We start from the raw sequence: 6,062 nt of genomic DNA, 5'->3' as shown, positions 1-6,062 counted from the left end.
ATATTTGTATGCGAAAATAACAGCATATACACAGTGCGCCGTGATTTTTCGATGCTAACAAGTGTCTCAACCGAATGTTCTGCTGAAATAGGTTCTCGACTTTTTGTTTGTACTTCCATGGCAGACCATTGTGAATTTACTGAATAGTCAGTCCCACATATAGCATCCTTTGCAGTTCACGACATTTGAAGATCAGATTGATGAGATTGATAGGAATCAATGGGAACAATGCAGCGTGGCTGTTGGTAGAAGAAATACCCCAGTGTCTGGTATTTGGTACGGGGCATCAGAGTGTCCTACAGACACAGTCTGTCGATGTATGAACGTTGTTATAATGACCAAGACATGATGTACACGTGTCGTGTCAAAGTCTTCTGAAGACAGCGCAACACTAAAATCATTGCTGTAAAAGTGGACATTTTCACCACGTGGAAATTTTCACGCATTTTGCGCAACCAGAAACTAGTGCGAAAATAAAGAACACGCGAATATTTTTACATGTCTGTGGTCCATTAACCCGTTGAGGATGGACTGATTTTGTTACAACATGCATTTCCCATGGACACCTGCCCCGAATATACTCGGGACTCATCCTCAACGGGTTCATAAATGACTCGATTCTGCAGAATTAAAAACACGCAAAAGTCATCTTACCCAGCTGAGCGCAAAAATAACCCTTTTTGCAGTATGTAACAATACCATAACAGAGCTTCTTCCAAAACATTTAGAACAGTACAAGGTCTTGCAGTTGATAGGAAAAGTTTTTTTTTTATTATTATTGTATTGGGTTCATGTTTGTTCAGTAGCAAAGAATCAAACTTGCAGAGTGTATTGAAAGCTATTGTAAGGAAATTTTAAGCTACCATGTAAAAGATTCATTTATGACCATGTGACTCAAAGGCTTTCAGGCCATTTATCACCTTGTTGAGGTTTACTCGCAACCTTGTCAAAAAGCCTGCCATAGCTATGAAGCAATACTGGAGAGAGGCTGAATTCCATGGAGATGTCTTTATCCTCTAATTTCTACCACTTTCTATGCAGTAAAACGCACACCTTGATGCTCAGAAGCCACCATCTCATGCTAACTGTATATAATTTTGTAGAAATGCCAAATTCTTACAGCGATTTAGATATCAGAAATCCGTCTTCTAGCCGGTCTTTCATTCCAGTTTCTATGAAGTGATAGCCTTGTATTCATTTGTGATGTTTCATAGCTAAATATGCAGAGTAATATTTGATTTGCGTACAGATCTATTGCATTGATGTGCCGAACTTATAGAGGATATAGAGGGATGTGAATAATTGCATTGAGTTGTTTGTTGTTTTTTTTTACCTTTTCAATATCAGTGTGCATTTCTATGTATGTGATCTTGTTAGAAATTTGAGATTCATTAATATGGATTAAAGTATATATTACCAGCATGTGCAAATATCTACTCGATCTTTTATACTACTGCACATAGTGATGATCATGCTGACGAAATTACAGGGGCAATATTTTGTATATCTGAAAATACTCAGCAGTGGCTTTTTGCACCTATTTATGACTTTGTAATCAGTGTATTTTTTATATCATTATCATCAAATGTGTTAATCAATTCCGTGGCATCATGGAACAGAATGTAGAATACTTGTAGTATTTAAACAACAATATACGAGTATTAGATTCTGTGTCACTGTGATTGCTTTGAATACGTGCAGTGGTAAATTCCATAAAAATTTAGATAGATTAGAATTGATAGCAAAAGCTCTTGATGGGAAAAAAAAAGGAAGAAGCTTTATTTGAAGTTACTATGAATGGAAAGCAAAACAAAACAAACAGTATTCTTAGGATGTGTGCATTACATTTACGTGAAATGTGTGTATGTTCTTTTTCCAACAGAAATTTTCAATAGACATAAAGCTTATTCAGGATTAGCATGCTAAACAGAAAAACAATTAACTTAAGACACTAAACCAAAAGATTATTCCATTGCCCATACTTTCGTAATACATCTTAGAGAGAGAAAGAAAGAAAAGATCTGCATTTGATTTATAATGTATGTTCACTGTATGTACAATTTATACATTCATAAAGTCCTCAAATTGGAATTAGAATGAGTTTAATGCTTGTAGAAACTTAAATATTAGAAGTCCTCAAAATGGGAAAGTGATTCCTTCTTGGTTGGATGGACTACATGAAAACTGTCAACAAGTGTTATGACCTGGGGGGTGTTTCATCAACGTTTGTCAGCGCTGACAACTTGAATCACCATAGTAACAGTCAGTGACCAGAGCTATCTCAGCCAATCAAAACCAAGGATTTTGCTGAGATTGAGGTTTCATCAACAAACGTTGATGAAACACCCCCCTCTTTTGTCTTTCAGAGGCTAAATACTATGCAAGATCCAACAGAGATAGAGGGGGAGAGATTGAAAACTATCAGATTATTATGGAATGCTTCATATTATTACCAGAGGCTGTCTGGTACTTTGCCTTCATCCGTCACCTTGAGTCCTGTTCATATCAACTTGAATCTCAGAGAAAAATGTGATTCTGCCCATGCTGCACTACCAGTACTTGAAATATTCATTAGGTCCTTGAATATGTATGATCCATTTATGGAGTACTTGGTGCGACATCATGACCGTGAACACTGACATTGAACAAGCCATTTTTTTTACCTGAATCATGATAGGCCGTCCATAGCATTTTTGCTTGAAATGTTTTTTTAAGGTTGGATTGTTGTAGGTATTGAAAAATCGTATCATATTTTGGTGTGTGGTGTACAGAGCACATACAGAGAATACACGTTGTGTTATATGCAAGGCTGATTATATGTGCTGTTTCTAATATGGCGCTTGACTTTACAGTGTATGTTATGCAATATTCAAACTATAAGGGGTAGCACAAGGCTGAAATATATATTCGTATTTGGAGAAAACGTGCACTCAATACACATGCATTTAACATTAATGTTTCACTCAGGGTGCCACCTGACAAACAATACAACAACAACAACAAAATAAGAAGGAAAATTTGTACCTTTTTCCACTAACAGGATGAAATGTTGCTATTTCTTTTGATCTGCACTGCCAAGAGTGGCTGCATTTCTAAAAATGTAAGATGCCAAGCAAATGAAGAATTGTGCAACCCAGGTGTATTACCCCTTTCGCAGATTTTGTGCAACATCGACTTAACAAGGGGAATTAAATTCCGTCCATTAGTACTTGAAAATGTGTTAAAGCAATGCCTTGTGTGAGTTTCTTTCACCGCATTATTTACTTGTCACAAACCTTAAATGATGATCGAGTCCGCTTAAGACTGTATGCGGAGGGGAATCTCTCATGGATTTCTTATTGTTGGGGAATATGAGGTCCTTATGCCCATGGAGACTTGCTCTTTTAACAAAACAGCATGAACAAACAAATCTGATAGTAAATTCTCCTTTTTAGAGATCCTTTTGTCACTTTTGAGATTGAAATGCATGTAAAAGTAACAAAACTGAACAAGTAACTTGCAGATTCTACTGTTGCTGAACAGTCACTTTCACAAAACAGGTTTGATGCTAACTTCAGCAAATACTGTTTCTACCTGTTTAGAGTACTTGGAAATGCCATCAGTTGAAAATTCTCGAGGAGTCTCTTCTTTGTAAAGTATATATGCCTGCTGTTACAAGTTTCTATCATGTGTGTATGTGTGTAAGTCCCTTGTGCATTTCATATTTTCTCTATTTTGTGAGCTCATGCTATCCTGCCATGTACAGAGACTATCTACCTTTTGATATTTTGTGTTGACCATTTCTGTAGAATATTGTGTAATATCCTTTGTTTTGCTGAAGAAATAATAAAAACACCAGCAATACGCTCTTTGAGGCTTTCAACCTTTTAGACCTGTGTGACTTCGTGATATTTGGCTGTACTGTTAATCATCAGGGCCCTGGTTTATAGTACACTCTCAGAGGAGAATGAAATTGAAAATACATGTGGATTGAGTGAATGCAGCAAATTAGTAGAGCACATCAGCTAGGTTTAAGGAAAATCAGACAACCTGTTGAAAAGTTATGAATCTTTTAAAGTTTCGATGCAGCCATTGCTAGATGAAGGACCAACAGTGTGTGATGTCACATGATGGAAAATGATACAAAGAGAATTCCACAAAATTTAAAGATTTATTGAGTTTTCTTTACATTTTCTTAATATTACTTTCCATACATGATGTCACATGGTGTTCTCATCCAGTGATAGCAACACCAAAACTTTTTCATGGATGTCCAAGTTTCCTCAAACTTTCACTGATGTGTTCTACGAATACTGCTACATTTTCTCAATTCACATATATTTGAGTTTCTTTCTCCATTGCCATGTTGTAGCCATGGAAGCCGTTAGCATTGTAACTATGATTTTCAGTCTCCTCATCATACAGTGCCCATCATTTTGATTGTATGATTGCTATATCAATGGTTCATTTACTATACAGCCTGTTATTAAAGCGACAGTTCAATTTTTTGCAAATTGTGCAAATCATTTTTGGGACGCAAATTTAACAACACGCGAAAATGTCACCACTTGATCGTAATTACATTTTTATAGCATTAGTGCCTCGGTTTCAAAGCGCAAAAACAAAATCTCGCAAAAATGTCTGTGACCTCATTTGCAAAAATATCTGTATGCGAAAATCACAGCTTTTGCACAGCAACACGTGTACATGCATGCACACACACTAACCAACTGACACTCAAAACTCACTTTGTCACACACACACACACACACACACACACACACAGATTTACCAACAGACTGACACAAACACAGCTATGCTCCCGAGTGAAATGCATCTAATCTCAAAAGGTGTGGGATAGCAATACAGATAAAGTCTTTATCACACATTCACAGCTATGCTATACAGGACAAATCCTTCCTAGTCTTCAACCATGCTGAGAGACAATGACCTCACATGTAACTAATCGTCGCTGGGGCGACAAGACCTCGTATCTACAAAATGTCAAATGTTCAGGAGAGCAAAAAAACCAACAACAACAACAACATGGCAGCCAAAGCACTATATCAAATGGGATAGCCTTTCATTTGACATGCTATGGTGGCTTCATTTTTGGGGTAAGAAAGCTAAGATTTGGACAGGACATCACTGAACTGATTATCTGGCCATTAATCAAAGAAAGTCATTTTAACCAAAATTTGAGATACAACATCTTGTCACCCCAGCAACGTTATATTTCAATGCTTTGTGTGCCTGCACATCTTGTAGAGGCATGGTGTTACATACTCCCTTTTGTATTCAAATCCACAACATTGCAGCAGTGTGTCACATTTGGGCTCAGGACAATACTAGCAAGGTTGAGATTGTAATTAGCTTCCAGTTTGACAATGGCAACTGAGAAAGCACTTGGACATCTACGAATACATTTGACTGCTTCATCCCATCAAGGCTGGTAACATCTAGGGTTTACATTCTCATGTTTTAATGCAATTATCACAGCCAGTAAGCTGTAACAATCCTGGCTGCAGTGACAAAATGCATCTTTACCAGTTTGTTTATTCTTTTTTCTTTTTCTCTTTTTTTGTTGTTGAAATGTCAAGCTCTCTTCAGTTTCATGAAAATTTGTGGCACCCTGGCAGTGCCCACATTCTGCATTGGAAAAGTAGACTGAAACAGTGTGACACAGAGGAAGGAACTAGATGGAACTAATCAAAGCCAGTTGAAAATAAAAATATTTCTGAAGGATACTTCTCAAGTGACCCGTGGCACAGTTTGTGACTTGGCACGAAAATCTGAATATAAATGGACACAAGAAAGTTTAATGTGGATGCTGTCTTCCAATAACTTCTTTCTTGCTTTCCCATGCGTGACACTTGGCAGGTGAGCCACTGATTGGTTCTTTGGTCACACAGGACAATGTGATGCACACATGCAGACTTTGTGCATCTGAGTAGTGCACGTGCACCAATCTCGATTGTTGTTTCTCATTTCACTGATTGCAAAGTTTCATCCGCATGAGCTGGGAAGCTGATATCAAAATCTGTCACTATCAAGATGACGTTGGCGATAGCTCCATTCATTAA

Source organism: Diadema antillarum, unplaced genomic scaffold (assembly GCF_040938485.1).
Source record: "Diadema antillarum isolate AM-2024a unplaced genomic scaffold, OU_Dant_1.0 scf00000212, whole genome shotgun sequence".
In the NCBI taxonomy this organism is placed as follows: Eukaryota; Metazoa; Echinodermata; class Echinoidea; order Diadematoida; family Diadematidae; genus Diadema; species Diadema antillarum.
This window is presented reverse-complemented; position numbering follows the sequence as displayed.